Below are 23,966 nucleotides of genomic sequence, written 5' to 3' on the forward strand. Positions count from 1 at the left end.
CTTTGGGAGCACATTTTTGTGAAATTCAAATCCATAACTAGTTGTGAGAACACTGGATTCCAACAATCTATGCCAAAGGGTGGCGGGTATTTACAGAGATGTTCACAGAGCATGTGCAGCATCTCCCCATCCCACGTGGACAGAAAAAAAAAAAAAAAAAAAATCAATCCTATTTCTTCTGCAGCACAAAGACAACAGTTTCATTTCAGAAACCCTTTCATTTCCTTCTTCCACAAAAACTTCTCTCTGTTTGACTAGAGCATGATGCCATCGTGTTATGAGACAATAAATAGCTCCTACAGTTGTCTGTACGTTTATTCTTAGAATGGCAACCCAGTCTGGAATTGTGCAACCCAGTCCGGAATTGTGTGACCCAGTTCCTAGTGTTTTCCCGTTGCTCTCTGAAAATGTACATATCGAAATGTTGGTAGGCATCGTGCCACCGAGACCAGTTCTGCACCCAGCAACCTTTATCTCGGTTATGATCCTTGGCTTGTGCATTCCCCGTTACCTTGCTCTCCAACCTGCCTCACTGACACCCAGAACCAAGCAGGGGAATTTCCCCAATCTGCTTAACAGCAAATGCCTACTCAGGCCTCAACACAGAGACACCATGGCATACACTGATCCAACCAGGCTGCTTTTTCATATGGTGAAAAGTGCATTTTAGATATGAAACATCTAATGGAACTGGACTGTAACTCACTCACTCACTCACAATTAGCAAGCAGGAAATTCTCTACAAGGTAGCACTGTGACAGTGGTGCTTCGCATCAATATCACTACTGTATGTCCTTATTGTTTTTGTTTTGTTTACTCAAATGGATTTCTCGGCAAAAAAAAAAAAAAAAAAAAAAAAAAAAGTTCACAAAAGTTTCAAAAAACAACGGCCTGTAATCGTGCTCTGGATCATCGTTGTTCTCTTACTGCTAATCTCATTATGAATGGGAAGTACAACCATTCACCAGTGTTTACATCGCTCAAGCTTCCAGGGAACGGGTGCAGCGACCTGACCTGCGACAACAAACTAAGGTTCATCTTTCATCTACTGTTTTAATCAACCATTTTCCTGGATGGAACCTGGACTGCTGGCGACCTCGGGACCTTTGGTTGTGCTGCAGAGGAAATAGCCAATTGAAACTGCATTGGCCACTCAGAGAGACCCTCAGATCTGGTTCAGATAACACTAATAACTACCTCAGGCAAGACAGACAAAAGGAGAAAAGAAAATCTATTGCTGGCCTCTTTATCCTGCTTGTCCCTGCTACAATACTGTTTCCTATCTGCAGGGATTAAAGAAACTAACATGGAGTATTATCTTGAACACTCTCTAATGCGGCAATGCCTAATGATACTGAGCCTTGTCCCAGTTAGATGAAGCGGCAGGAACCATGTGTGAAGAATTAGTTCGTTTGGACTCAAGACACATGAAGTGCATCACGAAAAACCTGATTATAAAGCAACTGTGTGACTTGTGCTCTGACGGATTCAGAGGAGGACAAGAGAAACACGTGATCTTGGTATAAATCACGAGGTTGACATGCTGTTGCCTGATCCATTTCAATCTAAAAAAGCCAGAACCCTGTGATGTCGGGTAGACGCTGAGCTGAACTGGCAACGTGTAGGGCCCCTTTACTGAGGGGCTGAAGTTTCAGGTCTAGAAGACTCCTCACCATAGATCACCATCTGTCTCTCTTTGCTCTCCAAACCAAGCATTAGTAGTACTCCTGATCATGCTTGGGGCCGAGACTGCCCAGTACAGAAGAGCCAAGACAATAAATCCAGTCACCTAGGATGATGCCTGTCTCCATGGGAGGGGTTATTAATAGTTAACGTGGGTGTCCATCTTGAGGTGTTGATACTTAATTCGGTCTGACCAGGTCTGGAGCCCCTCTGGTGGTCAAGAATAAAGGAGATGGGATTTTTAATTTAAGGAGCATCCTGAGACCTGGTGCTCTATCCGGATGTTTAAAACTTATATGAAGAAAGTCACTTTCCAAATCAAGCACTCCTTTCTTTCCAACAAAATAAAGTCACCATCTGTAACAGTGTTTTCATTTATTTCTCCACTTATTAAAGTAAATAGGTTTTCCCCCTCACAATTCACTTCAGTCGAGAAGGCGAGGCCAACTTGCCGTCACGGCAACGGGGGTGGGGGGCGTGGCACTCCTAAAGTGCATGCTGGAGTAAACACAGTGCCTGCGACTGTCCCAAGGCCAGACAAGCCTCCCTTTAATCCGCCTGGACAGAAATGGCAGTTGGTCGGGGACTCCTCCTGAAAGGCACATATTGTGCCCGGGGCCTTCTTCTGAAGCTTGCTGTCTGGCTCAGGGCCTGCCAGCTAACTCTTCACTTGTGCTGCGCGCATGTGCATGCACTTTTCTATGCCCTTGTGTTAGTGCGCATGTTGTGTTGTGTGTCTGTGCCTGTGAACGTGTGTGCATATATGTATCCGCATTTGGCCTGCACTTGGCCTGTTCTGCTTCAGCATGTTCAGCATTAGGCAGAGAGGATGTGTCTTCATGCACAGCTGGCCGAAGAGAAGAAGGCCTTTGTCTACCAGGAGACACAAAGAGATCCTGTCTCTACATTTTACAACACTTAACTGACACTAACAGACGCCGGCAGAAAAACTTGGTGAGGCCAGGAGCCCACACATGCACTACACGTGTGCGCCAAACAAAGCCTTCCCCAACAAAGAGAGCACAAAGCGTGCGCACGCTCAAATTCTTGCAGTTGCCTTTCACCGGCACCTCTGACACCTTCTCCCCGAGCCCCCTCAAAGGCCGTGGGGGAACATGTTTTAACTTCTCGTGCAAATATTGAAAGGCAGGTTGGACCACAGAAGCAGAATCCTATTTTCACAGGTAATGCTCACCTTACTGGCCTGCAGGCAGTAACCTGCAATCAGTTCTGTATGAAGAGTGGAAGGGGGGGGGGGGGGGTGTGAACGGTACAAAGCCTTTCTACTGCCACGGTGAAATCAGCCTTCAGGTGCCCAAGCAAAGCAAGCCAACCTGGGGCCATTTTGACTTGAGAAAAATAAACTTTGCAACTAACTAGCAGACAGCACTTGTGAAATGGTTGAGGTTGTACAAAAAGGGAGGATGCTGCTTTGTCCTTGTCACAGAGATGACCTTTGCCATTACATGAGACCTTCTGAACTGTGAGTGGTTTCGAGCTTTGGTCTTAGAAGGAAAGATTTAGGAGTTCTATGCCATGCTCCATGGTAGTGTGCGTCTGTCGCCCTGCACCCTGAGATTCTTGACATTCGTTTGGCATCAGAGGTACCTCCAAATATAAAAACACTGCCAGCAACTGTGAAATTGGTATAAAAGAGTTGCTCTGTAGGCTTGACCTGTGAACTGTCATACTCAAAACATTTGTGGGTGGGGTGTTTGTGGGTGTCTATGTTATAGGACAGACAGAGCTCAGACAGAGTTAACAAAATATGCAAAGAACCAAAAATCACATGTGTACCTCCAAGCAAATATCCATCCCCAGACAGACAGGCACACACGCACACACACACACACACACACTCACAGTAAACGTAGCTTTGAGGAAGCAGAGCACAGCACAAATACCAAAGAAAAGCTGGTTCCAGGATAAACCAAGCCTGCATACAAACTACGCTGCACTAGGACGCTACTAGCCAGCAGATACATGCTGATGGGAGGATGTCATCCCAGGTCTGTGTGAAGACATGAGGTGATTCTCCTCCTGGTGCTGAATGAGCCAAAGCTGCTTCAATAAACACAATGGTGCTAGGTGGTGAGCAGACCCGTAACTCACCCCTTCACCTGCACTACAGTTACCATGTCTTATAGATGCCATGCATTTTCTGCCAGATGGTCACTTTCCTGCAATGATATGTCCCCTATAAGTCGGACTGAGTGGCAGAACATTCTGCAACATGGCTGCGTTTATTTGGGGAAATGTCACAACCAGGAATGAAAGGGATTATCTGCTTAAATGAAAGATAGTTGGATTTGACAGCAATGCATCCAAATTACCAAAGAACCAGTGGTTCATGCACATTGTCATGTGGCCAGGAACCGGGTTTCCTGACATTTATATATACCTGATGTTGACACCTGGAAAATACGCTAAGTAAAGCCTGAAGGCAGCCCACAGAAGCCTTGATGCTTGGTCATACTTCAAAGTGGGATTTGTTGGTCTAATGAAAATAAAACAGCCTTTCCTCCAATGTTACCATTAAATCTAACATATAAAATATAAATTCTTGTGGTCCAATTATAAATTCCAAATCTGTTCCAAGTATAACTCTCAAAAAAGTTATTGGGCTAACTGTCTAAATAGGGTTTGCCTTGGCTAGCTAACATGGTCTTCTCTATTCTTTATCTTTTGGCAGTCTGTAAAAAGATGTTTAATCTAAACTTGTTTAATCTAATCACACAACAGCTTTCATATTTTAGATGTTTTTGTGTTCTTTCACAGTGAACTGCAGCCATTCCCACTAATCATGACGTCATTTGCATACATACCCTCCATGTATACTAGACAGCTCCCACACTAGGGAATAATCTTGACACTTGCCTTAAACCTTATCTGGCATCAGTCCTCATCTCCTCTGGTTCTTGGATACTGGCTTTCCTGTAACTGTGCAGAAAGAACTTCCTCTAGGTAGTCATCTGTACAGGAAAGTGACTACCTATAGAGAATCCCCTTCCAGTTCGATGAGTAACCTGTTGGTGGGCCCTTAGGAAGAGGACTATATTGGGGCACTTCTATACGCCCGTGTTGCCCGTGTGCTCCTGTAGCTCATCTCGCAGAACAGGTGGAGCAAGATACTACAAACCCCAAGGCCATGGGATCAATTCCCACGGATCATATATTGTCATACTGTTAAATATGTAAGTTGCTCTAGTTAAGCATCTGCCAAATGCTGTGAAAGGTACAACCAATAGACTTGTGTTCACTGATTTTTCCACTAGGTGAAAGCTTATTGTCAGTCAAGACACAAGTATGGGCACAGAGAAACAAGTAGATGTGAGGTGGGGTTCTGGTGCTTGGGAACCTGCCACAACATGTCCCTTTTACCTAAAATTAATTTTAGGCCAAATTAATTATTATTAATTATTAAATATTGTTTGGTCATTACTTCATAGATCAAGCACATTAACATTAGTTAATTTAATTTAACTAACTAGCAACTTAACATTAGCTTTAACTACATGGCTGGCTAGCTAGCTAGGGTCAGGCCCAAATTAGTTCCTGTTGAATATCAATCAGTTCATACCCTAAAGTGTTACAAACATAATCAGGAACAGGATAGCATAAATGGAATGTGCTGGCTCCTGTAGCAAAAAGTCCATTTTTGCTTGTCATCTATTTAAATCTGGGCCATAGTTAGTTGATGTTAACTAAATTATCCTGTACTAGCAATCCAGTAGTCCAGGTTCATTTTTTGCTTGCTTTTTCTGCACTACAAAAACACAGAAATTATTCCATAGACCACAACAGTGCAAATGCCCTATTTTCCCCTTGAGCAACTGCCCCAGAACAACGACTTTTATAATCTTCTAGAATGTACATTTCTTTCCCGTAAGCAGTGCAGTGGCGTGAGAAAGCGGACCCAGCTTGATTATTTTACTATTCTCAGATCAAAACATGAAAATTATGGTAGGTCAAATCATGTCATATTGGTTTCTTTAGCACTTTTTACACATCGTCACAAAGCAGCTTTACAAATGCATGTGTCCAGGTCCCTAATGAGCAAGATGAAGATGACGGTGCCAAGGAAAAACTCCCTGGACAACGGGACAGAAGCCATATTTTTGGAAACTTATTTTACTTTCCTTTTTGTGTACTTTGAATTGCACATATACATGCAATAACATTTATAGAGTCGAGGGTATAATGCTTATAATCTAAACTAAAGGCCACTAAATCTAAAAAATGAATATCATTAGGTGCCCCAACACTGCTCGGCACTCTCCCCCTCACTTCATCACGTCGCTTGCTCTCTCTAACTTTCTCCATCAAATTGCCCTTTCACAAAAACAGCCCCTTTCACTAATGCAGATTCACCATCAAAATGATACGTGCTCACTTTCGGTTTCTCCACTTTCTCTTAACTACTCGTATCCCCCCCCCCCCCCCGCTCCCACTTCTCTTCCCCAGTTTTCTTTCTTGGCAGAGATCCTCTTCCCTGTCTGCGCTGACCAGCGAGGAGGAGCTCAGAGGCTTATGTAACCAACCCCGTGGCCCAGGGTTCCACTAAAGAGTTCCTTAAAGGTGAAGGGCCCCTGGCGAATTATGCTATTCAAGGACAACAACGCCGCACACGCACTGTGCAGGTCAAGGCTGCTGATCGCAGAGGCACTACCAAAGGCACTGGTACTTTGGAATAATGTAGCACTAAAGCCTGTGGCATTTCTGTTACTTGTGCTTGTTCTGGCAGGCATACGCAACTTTTCAGTGAGTAATTCAGTTTAAAAGTATGCAGTACTGAAAAAGAAAGAAAATCAGTGACTTAATTGCATATATGTCCAAGACAAGGCTCTGAATGGGTAATAAAAAATAGGGGTGTGTGTGCGCGTGTGTGTGCGCGTGCGTGCATCGGACAGAAAGAGTGAGATGGCGAAAACTGATGAGAAGGAAAACAAAGAGCACATGGACTGTATTTCACGCAAGCCAGATCCAGACAGATTACATAAGCATGCTGTTGTTTCTGGGAGGTGTGTGTGTGTGTGTGTGTGTGTGTGTGTGTGTGTGTGTGAGTGAGAGAGAAACAAAGAGAGAAACCCAGAATGACCTCAACCATCTCAAGTTAAGCACCTCTCACCAGTTTCATATTTTCAAGCACATTAAAACAGCAATTGTAAACTTTGACAGGAAAAATGACAGGGTGCTTTTAGGCATGCCACACTCTCCTCAGTGCTGCGACTCAAAGGAATAATTAGCCAATCGTATCTTTGTTCTTTCATCATCTCACGTTTGCCTGAAGTCACAAAACTGTGTCACGTTTCCCCAAGTTCTTGTCTAAATGGTTTTACACAGCTGAAAGTCTCTCACAAAAAGATCAATACTGTCGTGACTCTTTTCTAAGGGAATGATTTCTTCTGCCGCCAGCAAAGGAGCTGAGACATTCAGGTGTGCAGGGGTCCCTTTAACCGATCACAAAGGCAGAGTGGCGAGAGCATTTCAGTGGGAGAACGAAGGAACATATGAATGAGGGTGGTGAAGACAAATGAACAATTATGAAACCAGCCTTTCCAGGAGCATCGATATCACAGCTAAATCGCTGCATGCAATCACCATAACCAAACTGCGTCCTGGAGAACAAGAACTTTAGAACGTGCACCTCCTTGCAAAAGCTTGCAGGAGCAAAGAATTAAGAAAAGAGAAACACAGGCCTCATAGCTGACTGAAAGGCAGGAGTCCTAGTGCAGAAGCACACTGTATTCAGTCACCTTAGCATCGACCAAAATTAGTAAAAGAGTGTACTGTCAAATTTGTCAAATTGTAACTTGACTGGCTGCAGGAAACACTTTGGCGGATCCTATTGGACAGCAGCGATTTGAGGTGGGGCTCAAGCGAGAGTAGGAATCTGGGCCAGGCTCAAACTGAAAGCCAGAGATGCCTGCGATGATGGCCTCCTGCAGCTTCCCTGAGGCCAGCCTGCGATGCGCGTGCAGTAACCATCTGTAACGGGTGAGATTGTTTTTCTATGGTCGCATGGGTGGTTTCAGTACACAAAGTGTGGGGAGCAAACGTCACCATTAGCAAATACCTCCGTGTCAAACGAATCTACTCCGTGGGCCGATCCCGGTTCGGCAGCAGTGCGTTGGGTACCACCGCTCTCAAGAAGGGGCCAGACACATGGCTGCGACTCGTGAGCATGCAGGCCTTATCGTCATCAAGATACAACACAACAAGGTATAAAACTCAAACTCCCTGAACCGTGTGCAATCCTGAGTGATCCTCGTGTTATTGAGGCTGTGGGAAAGAACATGGGGAGTGGAGGGGAGGGGAGGGGAGACGCCAGGCAAACAGAGGGGCACTGAAGCAGGGCAGTTCAGCTCAAGGGCTGCACAGCTGTGCCTGCTGCTAGTAGTTTATCGCACCAGTCAGGCTGAATTTACCATTTGCCTCTGCTCGCTTCTGCAACTTGAGCAACCTTGAACAGATCACTGGGGCCCCCCCTCCTCTATCTCTCTCTCCCTCCTCCCGGACAGAGATCTGAGAACTCCCTCGGCTCCTCACCCTAGCTGCCCCTAATTTCACAGCACACATTAATTCATAACACAAACCACAAATCCTAAAATATATGCCTATATGGACCTTTTTCTTAACCCCAAAATCCCATGCTTTATATAAAACGCAAGAGGTTTGACAATACAGGTAATCCAGATAATGCATTTTCCATCAGCATAACAGGAAACCCATGCAGAATCCATATATACTGTAATACAGTAGCTATAAGGTGGATTCATAGGCATGCCTAATAGCAGTGGGACAGAACAGTATAGTAAATGAGAGCAGAAATGTCACTGTGTTATCTTGAGAGAGAGGTGCCCATGTTCAGCCCAGTACAACCAGAGAGAGTCTCAAATAAGACCTCAAAAGGCAAAGTCAGTTCATGATACAGCATGCAGGACTATTATGTCGACAGTGTCAGAAACCTGAAACGGTGTGCAACTCTGACCAGTTCTCCAGAACGCAGTGTTTTGACCAGAATCACAAGTACATTTTGTTCTCCCCCCACTGGTATCAACACTTCCATCTATAATCACAACAGACCGCTGGCATGCAGCCAGCATGGACTATAATGAATGAGGTAATGAGGTATTTTTAGTAAAAGACAAAAATGCTTTCCGAAGATGCACAGAAGAATGTCTGGTGGTGATTAAAAAGAATGACAACTAAACACATTCCTTACTTAACAATATGAAAACATCCACATGTGCACACCACAGCTTTAAACAGCAATACAAAAAAAATGCTAACGGAGACATGCTTCGCTTCAGACTACATATACCCTGATGGTGAGCATTAGAAAGCACTTTTCGAGTAAGAGAAACATGCCTTTCAGGTGTTTCGCCACACCATCACAAACTCGAGCCTTCTTGCTATAAGCTAGCAAGACCATGAAAGCTTATGCTTCATATAAATGAACACGTCAGTCCAGGTGTTCAGCGGTTTAGCTTGTAGTTAAACAGTGGTCAGATCGGCCATCAATAGAAGAACAGTCAGGCAGGTAGACAGGCAGGTAGACAGGCAGCTAGTCAGGCAGGTAGACAGGCAGAATGAAGCACATCTGCCCATTGTGCTGGCATGAGAATGTCATACCTGCTTCCGCTCTCACAGAAGCCTTTGGAATCTCACTCCTCCACTTGCCAGCTGTGCAAGCCTCTCTGTATTCACCAGATAAACTCGACACTGCGCTGCTCAGATTAGAGAGCTGTAATCTAATTAAAGAATGCCATCACTGGAGCCAAGAGAACAAAAAACAATGTTTGAAAAAATGTCTGTAATGCAGCGATCGCCTTTGTCTTCAATTCACCACCTCGTCCTCTCATTCGTGGTGTGAAGCATCGGAACCCTGCGCGAGAAAGCAGGAAGGGGAGTTCGCTGAGGTGTTATAAAGAGACTCTGGTCAGGGACCCGGCTGGAGCAGGGGACTGCAGTAGCTCGGCCACAGCCATGAAGATATCAGCGCAGGGCAGAACGAGAGGAGAAGCTCTGTGTGAGGAGAAGGAGAAGAAACTGAACATGTAACTGGATTATGATTCTCTGAAACTGCATGCCCACTTTACAAGAGAATCTTGTTCCACAAAGCACGCTACTTCCATTCTCCTCTTTTGCCTAAGAAGGTTACCGTATTTCAACCAAGCCCTGACTGCATCCTATAAGAAATTTAATCAGCAAGGTTCAAAAAACAGACCATAGCAAAAAAGAGACCCTGACATATGTCAAAATAGTCAACACTGACACATTCCTGTAATACTACAGTGGAGAATTTATAACTGAAATTGACAATAATTAGTATTCATATTAATGTGAAATGGCTCTCCTAACACTAGTTCAACAATATGCATTAATGCACAAAATAATAGTCTAAGCTTTATCTAACTGGGTAAACCACGAAAGAACAAGCCTCGACACGATGCCAACTCAAAGAGTTCAGAGTACAGTACCCCCTTTCTATTTTGCACATGCACACAGACCTATGCACAAAGCCAGGGAGTTAACAATATCCAGAGTCTGTACAACGCCAACAGCACCTTCACTAGATGCACACTGCAAAGTAGCAAGAAAACCTTTGTGCGTGCAGCAAATGCTACAGGTGGGTGTGGCAAAGCCATTTCCTCTCAACAGGAGTGAAAAAAAAAAAAAAAGGTATCAGTTTTTTTTTTGTTTTTTTTAACTGACTGGGTGTGGAAAGAAGTTTTAGTTGCATGATTTAACAATGTACAATCCAGCCAAAAGTAGCCCAATTATGGCAGAAACACACCTAATCTGGTAACGCTGACCACTCTCTAGGGTCTAACCCTAACCCCAGTTGCACACTTTACTGCCTTAACATTTTCTTCCTCTTTTAATAAAAAGTCATGTAACTGGCAGGCAACCTAAACCAAGCTATAAGAAAATTCACAGCCAACAGTTCTAACTGATATTATTGATTTCACCCATTAATTGTTGCACACCCACCACTGGATGTATAAATCCATCTTCCCTACAGTTCTGCTGTTTATGCTCAGCAGGTGTATTTTTCTGCAGGCCAAAGGGTGACAAATAAAAAAATAAATCAATCAATAAAAAAAACTAATAAATGAATTAATAAATAAATGCATAACAAAAGCACAAATAAAAAAAAATGAATATATAAAAAATAAAAAATAATGAATAAAGGAAATAATAGCAAGTATATAAAAATATAAATGTTTTGTTTATACATTTGTGAATTTCTACATGTATTTATTTATACCTTTGTTTATTTATAGATTTCTTTCTAGACAGTGCTAATGAAGTAGACTATACCAACACACAATATTGAGTGAGTAATCGTAGAGAAAGCAATGTGTTTTTGAATCACGTTAGGGCATCAACACCATTTTACACCAGAAGTGGCCCGTCAACCATATTTTTTGCGCTTGCTAGGACCATTCCCGCTTCAGTGGTGCGTTTACTTACATATGAGCGTATTGCTCGCGGCCCGGTTACCGCATCTGGTGTAAAATGTACTTTAATAGTAGACTATATGTATAGCTGCTACTTGAGTAATGGCAGAGACTCCTAGTAGAGTTTCTATGCAGTTACACAGATGACAATTTAGACAGTGGGCACTTGGACGACATCGCTTTTTTTCGTGTTGAGGGATTGATGTTAGACTTTGGAAACTGGACTGAGAAGTAGATCTAGACCCGTATTTGAGCATGTCCACGATATCCCACACAGCCTGAAAAAGTCCTTGATTTGGCATGTTGGTTGAATCCGTGCAATCATTCTATCAACCTTCTGTTAGTTGTGTCTCATCAGCCTTGCAGCTCACTCCCTGCTCACCCTTGACCAATAGCTCGTTAGAATTGCATTATATCGCCAACCTCATTAACATGGCCTGGAGGAAGAAATCCGTAAATAAAATAAATCTAGAAATAAACAAAAGCATGGTAGTGAAGCAAATATTGGCAACCACCTCATCATTTCAGTTCCTAGGCAACAACCTGTGTTCTCCGATATAAACAAGTAAAGAAGATGGAAAACAACAACAACAACAACAACAACAACAACAACAACATGAAATGAACGCTTGTAGCTGTAGCTGCACATAAAAGTGGATTGTTAACCTAAACCGACAGTTGGCTCAGTACCTGCAGCCAACAGGGAGCAGTTGAAGTTTCAGTCATCCGAGCTACATCTTGAGCAGGACTGACTTCAGAGCTGAACCAGCTCACTTTGCTAAAGGGAAGTGGGCGTGTGTGTAGCGATGAGGAGCAGAGGTCACCTTTAAATAACAGCCTACACTCTTCTCATCAACAAAAACAAGTTCTCACTTATTTGCCCTGGGTGTTGCAATTCCCTTCATAAGTAATCAAATTAGCTTTGGGTGGGCCTTCCCACGGCAAGCAATTGGGCATTCTCAGCACTCCACATGGTAAACACCGGTTTTTCTTTCAATTCTTTGCCAGCCCTTGAACTTCTCTGTAGATAAAGGTCTCGTTATGACTGATTAATTAAGTCAAATTAATCCATAAATACTGCAACATGTTGTAGGTCTATTCTCTTCTTGAAGCTAAAGAGAATCATGTACTGGAGTATACTCGATAGAATAGAAATTCCAACCACCAGGGATTTGATTTTTGTCTGCAATTGTCCATCAGAGACAATCAAACTAGGGGTCTTTACTGGGGAAATGTAAATATAATAGGGTAATAGTAAAAGTTTACTATATGAAATGTAAAATGATCGTTTATGTGCAGGTTATAAACAGGTTAATGACGGTACAAATTGTTAAAAAAGTTGAGGGTATACATGAACATGCTCTTGTCATGGTCTTACTATAAAACTGTATCTCCACAGCCTTTCAGAGAAACATGTTTTTTTTGTTTAGCTGTTTTAGAAAGAACAACAGACTTTCAATGATTAATCTGTTTTGGGAAAATTAACTATACTTCAAACACAAAGTTCAGTATAAAATACTATTCAAAAGTGTTTTCAGATGCTGTAATATAATAGCCTACTATTTCACAATATCAAGTGAATTAAACAGCTTGCTATATCATTTAAATTGCCACTTAAATGCTTCCAGAAGCTATTAATGATGCTGGGATTTCAAATACGTAAATATCTCATTAGCAGACTGACGTGTCTATAGTTTTACTAACTGAGGACAGACAGCAGGGTCTGAATCCACTACAATTCAGCTGCAGTTTGACGCTGGAATAATGGATTTGCTAAAGATGCTTTGATGCTGTTACAAACGGCTGGGGAAAAAAAATGTTTCAGCAGAAGTCCTTCCGAGAGATAAAGCACAAGCAGTTGTGACACTAAAACAAAGAGAACCCCACTAATTGATTCACCCATCACATGTCAGCTATTAAGAGATAATAGCTAAAACTGTTTTCATTTCCATTACTTGTTTCCATTTCAATGAACAAAAGGGCATTGCAAGTAAATAAATAAATTAATTAATTAAACAAAAAAATAAATAAATAAATAAAAAAAAAACAAGCCAATGGTTTGTGATAGAGCTATATCAGGAAAGTTATATTACAAATTCATATGAGGATTTTTTTTAAAAAGCAAATAAAATGATTTGGCTATGGTTTAAAGTGTTACTGGATAATAAGCATCAACTGAATAAAAACTACAACGTTTTACTAAGTGCTCAAATAAGTAGTCAGGCTTTTAGAGAGTACTCCACCGCATGGTTGCACATATGTACAGTGTGGGACAAAACCACCAACTTTCTCCAGTATGTTATTACGAATCACCGGAGTAAGCCTTCCTACAGACCAACGCAAAGAAAAGGAAACCATAACCACTGGTGTCTCTGGGGTGGGCAGAAGGGGTGTCCCCACCAATTAAGGGCAGAAATACAGCATGAGAACATCTACTTTTGAGGAGGCAAAAAACTTAGGAAACAGGGTGCATCTGTGGTCAGGACATATGGTCATCATAAATGCAGTGAAAAACAGAAAGGTACCATATATTATGTAACTCAATGAGTCCCAGTGATACCAGCCTTTATTAACTGTGCAGATATACCAGTATACGTATGAACCTACAGTTGTATGACCCTATGGTAAAAAATTGATGATGCTAAAAATAAAAGAAGCAGACAACAGGATATTTCCCTGTTGCACTTCCATCAAGATAAGGTAAAGCATGAAAACGTCTGGTGATGGTGGTGTTGTGCTCATGGGGCCCTGAGCACTTTAAATAGGTACCGCTGCAGGAGCAGACATATGTTTCTTTACTGACACTGTGGTTCTGCTTGAGCGAGCAAGACAAACACACACACCAGGGCCAAAGATGGCAGCTATACATCAGGAAGACTGAAGAAGAAGGGGGAAAAAAAAACAAAAAACCAAACACACACACACACACACACACACACACACACACACACACACACACACACACACACACAGCAGGGTTCCTTCAGAATGATACATATTCTGTTAGCAGAAGAACTGCTTGGAATACTCCATCCACTGTATACAACATGCTGGACCTCCGAGCGCCCGTGAGATCGTTACTCAGCGTTCGCTTGAACAGCACATCTGCTCACGGAAGGTTAAGAGCGGTGGAGTGGCACTTGTGAACTGCTGGCTGCTGGCCCGGTCAGTCCAGATGAAGAGGCTCCAGGTTGGCTGTTCTGCTGTACTGCTGTACTGTACAGTACCATGGCCGCGTACATGACTGCAGATACGTCATTTCAGAGGGCACTCATGCCAGAGGACTGCCCTCATCATAAAGAACACATCTGGCTGGACTCCGGGAGCTTCTGAGACGGGTTTGGAGGACATTTGCGAGTAGTTCAAAACAAGGTTCCAGGTTTCCGGAGGCGGCTGTTCGGTTAGGCCCGGTTTGCTTGCGGCAAAAATACATGAAAACTATAACCCGAGGGGCGAGAGACCAGAGATGGAGAAGACGGGGAAGTGAAAAAAGAGAAGGGAAAGGGACAGATTCAGTTCCACTTTTCTGAGATATAAAGACTTCAGTTTTTATACAGTGTACAGTTTGCTTCTGTTGTTCGTTTGCTCAGTGTGTGTGTGTGTGTGTGTGACAGCTGTGACCCATCACCCAAGAAGGCTAACTGTCATGACGCACCTTGTTTCTGGCAGCGTTCGGACAGACCAGCGTTATTGGCCAATCCAGTTCATGACAGAGGCCTGTGCTATGGCTGTGGACACACAGGTTGAGAAAGAGATACCAGTATAAACATCATACCTGGAATCTATCCCTCACAGCTGAGAATAAGTAAGCCTACATGTGTTATAAAACCTATGGCATTACAAGCACAGCTATCAGGGCACCATGCCAACCACAAACAAATGGCTGGCATTCCAACATTTCACAGACCATTCCAACACTGCTAAAATGTGCCCAGCTGCGTTCCTGGAGGTGTTCAGCATGCAATCTACTTTGGCACACTTCCAAGTCAACCCTTCACCTAATTACCAAGACCTTTATGATGGTTCTTCATTTTAGAGCAGAGTCAAGACAGAGACCAGGCAGTGGTGTGGACCTTGAGGAATACAATTTGATAGAAAAAGACATAGAAGCATGTGAAACAACATTTAGCTACTGCTAGCAAGCCAACTCAGTCTTATGACCTTACACTCACGCTCTGCCACATTTATGATTTATGTAGATAATGACAGGTATCTCATGCACAAAGAAACTACAGGTTGAGAAAGCAACGGGCCTTAAAGTTCATCATTCGAGGAGCAAGGACTTTGGCCTTTAATCTTTTTCTTGAGAAGGCACAAGGCACTCTGGGTTTTATAACATGCATAAAAACTGTGAAACTCAAAACCACAAAGTTTTTTAATGAAATACGTATTTTTTAATTTAGTCATCTAAATACCCAAGTATTTGGCAATATCAAGTTTTTGATTTCAGTTTGCATTTGCACTGAGCGTGGCCTAGGTTGGCTAAGAGTCTAATTTAAAATGGGTTTATGATGTTCATTTATCAAATGGGACAGTGGTAGCTCAGTGGTAGCGGCACTCTACTAGTAATTAGAAGGCTACTCCACCATCACCAATTACTCCTGTTGGGCCCCTGAGCAAGGCCCTTGCCTCTCAATTGCTCAAAGTGTATTCAGTCATAATTGTAAGTCTCTTCAAATAAAAGCATCAGCTAAATGTCATAAATGTAAATGCTTGGTTGTAGAGTTACAGACAGTGCAAACATAACTTCAATTTGGCATAATTTCAAGATCACCAGTAATACAGCCAGGCAATTAATTGCATTTCATGTTGAGACCTGACAAAAACCAGACCACTTCAGTGTTAGAGTTTACCTGGGATTACTTTACCCCTCCATGCTGAATTGAAGGTAGTGATGCGTTTCTGCATGTTCTCGCACATTCTGTTCACCTTTACAGCTGCAGCAGACATTTTTCAGTAGTCCACTTCAAACCAGTACAGATCCACTTCATTCATTGTTTTGTGTTTGTTTCATTGTCAAACATGTTTATGATTAAAATGGCATGCTTACACACTGATGAAGATGTAGGAAGATGATGCTGTAAATAAACTGAACATCACTGGCAAGTCTACAGGTAACTCAGAGGATGTTTCTGCATGGTCTGTAACTCTAAAGCCACGCCCATGACAAATCAACTATTTCATGTTCATTTTCAAATTCCCTATATGCAGAAAAATGTTTAGTGCTGGAATTTAGGTATTTAAAAATGCAGCACCATGGGGTCAATGAGTGCAGTAAGTGAATTAACCAGCTCAGCAAGATTGCTAACTAGACTATAACTTCTCCTTCCAGTGTAATTACAAGCTAATGTCATTTTAACCAGTGTTCACCTTGGGTTACCATGGTTGTTATTGTAAAAATCATTTTGTAAATGTAATAATTGCTTGATTGCCAAATGTCAACACAATGAAAGTATTCTCCCTAGCTAAATTAAACAATCAACAAAATGCTGATTAATCCTGTCCAAAGAGAACGCCATCAAGACTTGGCTGTGGAAGGGGTCAGCTGGGATTGGTCACAATAGCCAACCTTTACTGGTTTCTTCATGCTCATATCAGAGCTACATGGGTATCCAGTACTAAAATACTAAATACTAAGTACTAAATACCCAGCAGCTTTCAGGCAAAATCACAGTTTAGTTAGCCTTGGTTGTTTTTTTTATTTGTTCGGTTTTTTTTACATTCAACCTAGGAAAAGGCTGTTCCAGCTGTACTGGCCTTAAAACTCTCAAATATGCAAGTGCAATTATGGCCAAACAGAAGAGCACTGGCTGTATACGGCAATGTCTGTATCGCCACCAAGAAAGTCATTCCCTGGTAGGCACCATTTTATGCCCCAGCTCGAGCAATGTGGTTTCTTCCATATCAGTACACCAGTACATACACTTTGAATTACAGCCTAGCAGTCTATGATTTTTTATTTTTTTTGCAGTGACAGTATCAGTGATATATCATCATGACATAGTCTCTGCACCTCTTAACAGCAGTGGAGAAGCCTCACAACTTCAACCCGTCTGCCAATCCGCCTTTTCAGTTTGGACACGGATGAAACGATTTTCAGTGCGAACTCACAGCACGCACACACACGAACGCACACTCTCTGATATGTATACGGCTGTTTCTAGACCTCTACCACAATCTACCAGTGCGTTGAGGATCCCATGTGTGCAGTGATCCTGACGTCACCCTCCACCAACCCCAAATCAAAAACAAGTGGCAATAAACAATGCAGATTTTCTAATAAAAGCTCAACAGCAAAAATAATAAATAAAAATCTTGACTAGGGTGCATGTGCCTCCAATGTGCAGCGTCCAAACCCCAGGGCCATGCTTAATACTCCTTTCATCTTCTGTTTGCAAGCGCATGCATGCCACCCAATTACCTGGTGCAACATGTTGCTTCACGCATTTCATGCGATTTCCAGAAATGCATCTCCACACTGGCATGTTTGACCAAAGCAGAAGCATCACTCGCCGGTGGACGCAGGGAACGGATGGTGCTGGGTGTAAACAAAAGCATGGTGTGTGAGAAGGGCATGGTAACCGTGCCCAAGCACAGCGTCCACTCCAGTGAGCGTGCCTTTAAAGAGATCCTTGGCCATGTGTCCCCAAAGATTTGCATACACACTGCACTTATGGGGGAGTATACCATCAGCGCTGCAGGGCAGCTCCAGGGAGTAAACAGGTTATGAAGTGTTACAGCATTTAAAGGTGGCACCGGGGGGATGACGTGGGGCCTTCCTGCCTTATTGGCTGCAGAGAAATGGAGGCCATAGTGAGTGATTTGATTGTTCCATGCTCTAGAAACTGATCCAAGGGCCCGAGGACTCCTGGCTGCTTACAGGTGCTGGATCACCCGCCCCCCGACCACACACCCATGCACGCACGCGCACGCACACACACACACACACTCAAAAAAAAATGGAGAGAAAGACGGATGAAACCAAAATAATATAACAGAACACTTACAGTATTAGGGTGTTACCTAAACAGCGTTCTCAAAGGTAACGTGAAGCAGGTCGCCTTTGGGGTTGTGTGAATCCTGAAGAGAGAGTGAAAGAAGGCAGATTAAGAGTCCAGCATAACCTCAGTGACAGAAATGGGGAGTGAAAGAATAGGAGGTAGATATTTAGACCAATCGGGGGGGGGGGGGGGGGGATTGGAGAGAAGAGCCAGAGAGCATGACATTATGTGGAGATTCTGCTCTAATGTTGAAAGAACACCCAAGTAGGCGGGCCTGAGGTTTTCTTCCCTCCCTTTGTCCATTTCACTTAAAACAGCCTTAAGAGCGAAGCCTGGCGTATAGGCCTAGTAATTGATAGCAAAGAAGAGTGATATGGGATGAGACAGCATGTCTGAAACAGTGGGTTCCTCAAAGCCATGTGCAAATCCACGATGGCGCCGGACTGGCAAGCTGACAGCTCCATCAGTGCACTGGCTGCATATCAATAACTGAGAATGAAAAGGACTTTCAGAAAGGTCAGGAACTCAAAGCCCTAGGAACACGAGCCTCATAACAACAACTAGAGCTTTGCCAGCTCACAGCCAAATGTTAGAGGATAATGCATAATGCTTCCATGGCCTTTGGGAGGAAAAGTGGAAAACACAGATGTCATGTGCTGTCCAAACGTTCGTGCTGTTCCATCAGTACGGATATGATTGGGTCAAGCGGTTTGCAAGGTTTTTTGCTATCAGGGTTGCATTTAAGACATACTGCTCTTCCAGCGTTTGTGACACTCTAGTCTATACAGTAACAGTGATGTGTTGCATATCTGGCGTTACAAATCTATAGTTGTAAGTGACAATGTCACTGTACTGTGGATTATTTGGACAGGCTATTAAAAACACTCTCAAAAACACAAACACACCTGCAAATAGTTTTCCAAAGCAAAGTAGTGAAGGTTTGTTTTACATGTAAACAATGGCGACTAATACAGCAAAAGAATTTGCTGAGAGTGTAGTGGTTCATATTAGACACTTGCAGCTGACAGCGTCTACGTGGGGCTTCTGCCTCGAAAGTAACTGTTCAGACTCCACTTCAGAAAGGAATAGCGGCATGTGTTACTTTGATCAAGTCCATAAAGTTTGGCCAAAAGCCTCTTTGGCCTCTTGTTCTTTGATCGGTGCAGGTTTACTATTATCTGGCGCTTAATCCAAAATTGCTCGCTGTTGCTTTGCTTACTGCTGGCAAACAAGCAAGGGAATGGAAGAAACAAAGCCCATTTTAACTAGCATGTCTGCCTCAACAGGTTAAAAAAAAAGAAACACAACCATTTCGTTAGGTTTCCTAGGCACAGTATATGTTTGAAGTCCCTTTAAAAGCTTGTTCTCCCCTGAATGCATTTTAAACCTTTTCTTCTTACTTACTGCCTTAAAGGGAGACCAACTGGATCACAGAAAAAAACAGAATAATTTATATCAAGTAGAAGGAAGCTGGGAGGCAAAACACCTAATCTGTTCCATTGGATTCCGTAATGGAGGGATTTTAAGATGGTGAGGAACCCATCCAAGATAAATGTATAGAGAAGTACAACAAGACCTGCACATCACCCAGTTCCTCACCAACACAGGCTTAAAGAAAGAGCTGGACCAAATGTGGCTAGCATTGAACAGTAACCAGCAGTCACACTAACATTAGCATCTGAACTGATGAAACATACTCCTTACAGCTACAAAAATTAGTAATGTATAAAAGGATTAAAATATCTAATAATGGGGCCCAACACTATAAATTAACATAAACCAACATGAATCTCGTCCTCACAATCGGGAGTGTAACTCGCATACAGCAAATCTACCACCCTGCAGTTTAGTCCCAAGCCTAATCCATCCCACCTGATTGTTGAATCAAGGCCTTCAGTGCTATCCCACCCGAGTTGTGTGCATTAGAACTAAAGTGTGAAAAAACAGATTCATATGCATTGTGCTTCCCTCTTTATTCTTCATCAATTACAACTGGCTAATACATCCCCAACACAAAATACAATGCCGGTAGCTGAAAATAAATAACTAAGTATTGTTGTTTATCATTATAGGCCTCATTGGTTCATATGGCAGGTTATTTTAGTCTTATACTGGATACCAGTTCATCATACTGGATCGCTTGGCATTGCCCATATAGTCTCCTGTGAGAAATGAATGATGCCATCAACAGTCAGTCACACAAGTATGCTGTTAGCTACAGCCTTTAATGCGTTCAAATGGTACCATCCTATGATAAAAGTTCATTTTTTTAAATGTCTGAACTGTTTGCTTTTCTAGATTTGTTGTTAGTTTGTTGTTAGTTAGCTAAAAGCATGATCCAGCCAACCACCAAGCAGGCTAACTTCATTTGGTTGCTAATACTGCTAGCTTTTTGGAACGTGATTTCTTGCCCCAACTTGTAGTTTCTTTATGAACAATCTCACATTTAAGTTAGCTGGGCAACCTTTCTTAATCTTATACAGTAGCAGTGTGAGAGCATCCAACTAATGCAGTCCAGAGAACTTATTCTTCAGATAGTATTTCGGCATAAGCCAAACACAATGGTGTATGGGGACAGTTTAATGAGGTGCCAAGTAAGAATGCTGCTTCACATTCATGATACTATGTGATAAAATTCTGCAGCATTTATGATACTGCCCCAGGACAACTTGAAACTAAAGAAAAATCAAACAAATAAAAATGGTTTAGTTTCTTGGTCTTAGAAACAGTTTAGCTTTTTTTTTTTTTTTTACATCAGCAATAATTTTATAACCACATCAGGGCACCCACCTTAACTCTCTAGAGTTTGCTGGCCAAAACTCATACAGCCACAATCTGTGCAATTGCCATTTAGTTCCACCTTCATCCACCGTAGTTCTAAAGGATTACATCCATTCCGTGCACAGTGTCTTCTACACAGTACATGTACACAAAGACCTGCCCTTTAGACCATTAGATTATACACATCTCTGCGCCATACTATGCCCAATGCAAATCCAATAAGGCAAGAGTGAATCATCGCATTACAAATCAAAGCAACTGCGAGTCATGGCCTTTAGCGCCAGAAGTACTGAACCTTGCCCACTGATCAGTGAAGGTACCGCCGATGTACAAAGGTGTTGACACAATTACACCTTTTCATGAGTTGGGTGGATTATGGCACATCTAAGAACAGCTACTATGCCTGATTTGCGAGAAAGTGGCACTCTTTTCTTTTGAACAAGTGTTTGAACAAGAAGGCTCAGTCAGGACACAGGAATACAGACTGCTAAAAAGGCACACAATGCATTTTTAAGGCTAAGATTTAGTGACTGCCCTGCCCACCCAGTCCTCCTTAGATTTTGGATTATAATTCTGAATGAAAATCTGCCCCAAAATTAAACTAAATATATATAAACCAGACTGGTTTATATGGTAGATTCTAAATTCCATGCTACTCCTGTATCAAAGGCCTTAAACAATACAAGCACCGTCATATGATTTGGCTTTACATGCATTACGCATACTTTATAGAAAAGCAATGGCAAATATAAACAAAAACTTGCAAGAATTGTTTTTAGCATTTATAGTTTTTTAACAGGGTAATGTCACAAACAAAATATGCCTTAATTCTACAGTTTCTGACTCCATCTAGCACCACTCTCCCCTCTTCCACACACAGCACAGAACAGAAGAACATCCTTTCTCGATATCAGCATCGCTGAGGCCAGAACAAGAACAGATGCAAGAACAGATCAACAAAACAGTCACTCTGCTAAGATGCGATTAAGTTAGTCTCAATTACTGTACTGGTCATTGTCCATTAAAATAGTTCATAGCCCAGAATTATGCAATAAATATACTCTAAATAAGCCTTAAAGAAATTATAATACTATAGTAAAGATGCTTTTAAATACAGAAAATTAAAAGACGGTTTCCCATCCAAACATATTGGTTTGGAATAGAGGCTGGTGAAATATAAATCTGGTCTCTATCCCCTCATGAGAACAATCTTCCCAGCATCAATGAGCCTGCAGTGACCCATGGCCTACTGTGTGCATGAATGAATTCTACAGAAATATAGAAATCCAAGAGAATGTGCGGCATCTGCGATTTATAGCAGTTGGCTCTGTGTGTCACATTTTGAGGTCTGGCGACAGAAAGCACATCAGAGTCCCTCAGACCTGGGGGTCAACTGGGAGCTTGTGAAAAGGTTAGCTGAATGTTAACCATCAGTAAATCAAAGACACAGCTCGGCAGAACGACAAGAATAATCACTGCACTGTAGCCCTACATTCACTGGTGATGGGAAATTCCCGTTCGTCTAGTTTTTGTGGCCGCAACAGAAACTTTTATTCCACAGTACAGTGACAGGTCTGCACCCACTACCGTACAGCCTGTAAACTAGGCTGTGTTTGCACGGCTGGTGGTCATGTGCTGCTTTGGCAGAAAGCAGTGGAATCTAAGAGCATTTTGTCATGCTAAAAACAACAAAACTAGCACATTTCTGCAGGGTGTTGAATTATTACTCTGAATGGGCACTTACAGAGTGCAATAACTGCTCATATTCAAAGAGACATCTTCACCTCACTGGGTCAGCCTTTCGGAAAATCCCCAAAAAACAATCCCAGCTGGATTATAGTTCAACTATCATAAACATTCAAAGCAGTGAAATACACCTGAGGTGACGAGAAGAGCCAACACTAGTGCTTATAGGTGCCATTCATATGGGTTGTTCAGTGTTAATATACAAATGCATAGTGAAATAAAAACACTAAATGTTCATTTTTAATCCCATAACATCCCAGTTCTAGGCACTTTAGATTACAAATAGCCTGTTTGTGGAATAAATTATTATTATTTGGGCTATAGATATTGCCACTGACATAATGAAATATATAGACTGAGTACGGTGAATTTGTGGTAAAGGTATTTCTACTTTAAAAATGTTTACTATAGTTTTAATCGAGAACACCAGTTCATTTTGGCAAAGTTAATTACATGTCCCTACACAATTTTATGTGGCCAGACCAAAACACAATACAAAATCCCTGGTTATTTAAAGAGTCCCTACCTAACAGACCAACAGCTCTATCCCCATCCATAAGAAATTATTCTTAGACATATTTTCGCATAAAGTTGTTCCAAATACTTCTTACACATATTGTATTCCATGCTAAACTAAATGCATTTGCCCTTGAGCTGTAGGTACTGAATGTACAAACGTTTTAAAATATTTTAATATTTTCTATAGGGCGTCATCTGCTGCCTTTGATAGATATGCTGTACTAACATAACAACGTGTTTGCTGTATTTCACTGGAACACTGGAACCCCAGTCATATACGCTCCAATTTTATGATATATATTTTCATTTACATTTATGGCATTTAGCAAATGCCCCAATCCAAAGCAATGTTTTTAAAAAATAGGGCTTTATAAAAGCATACTTAGCTAGCACAACTAGCTTACAGGTTATAGCCCATATGGTGTACCCCCCAGAACAAAAGTCACAACAAGAAGACGACACTCGATGCTTCGTGTACATGAACAGAGGATCAAGAGATCAAGCTCACAGCACTCTAACGCAGCCCTTACTCAAAGGCCAAGAAGAGGCAGCCTGAGAAGGGCGGGGCCCAGCGAGGGGTGCAAAACACAACAACTCAGATCTCTCCAACCTGCAGCTCCCCAACCACAAGCTGCTCTGGCAGCATTCCATGGACAAGCTCGTAGAAGAGCAGAAGATTAACGTTGGAAAGTAACAGCTCGTATCCTCCCCCCCCCGCCCGATCCAAAATTAAAATTCATTCAGCCCCGGCAGCCCTACGTCCACCCCT

The 23,966-nt window shown here is 42.3% G+C and overlaps 1 protein-coding gene across 3 annotated transcripts in view; it reads right to left on the reverse strand.

The window, feature by feature from the left end:
* thrb (thyroid hormone receptor beta) overlaps window positions 1-23,966 on the reverse strand; it is an 89,925-nt gene that overhangs the window by 63,561 nt on the left and 2,398 nt on the right. For all 3 annotated transcript variants that reach the window (XM_081716288.1, XM_027024642.3, XM_027024649.3), the window contains exon 2: window positions 18,158-18,230. The gene's annotated coding sequence lies outside the window, so the exon portion shown is untranslated. The remainder of the gene's footprint in view (window positions 1-18,157; window positions 18,231-23,966) is intronic.

Source organism: Electrophorus electricus, chromosome 6 (genome assembly GCF_041902795.1).
Source record: "Electrophorus electricus isolate QZ-2024a chromosome 6, ASM4190279v1, whole genome shotgun sequence".
Classification (NCBI taxonomy): Eukaryota; Metazoa; Chordata; class Actinopteri; order Gymnotiformes; family Gymnotidae; genus Electrophorus; species Electrophorus electricus.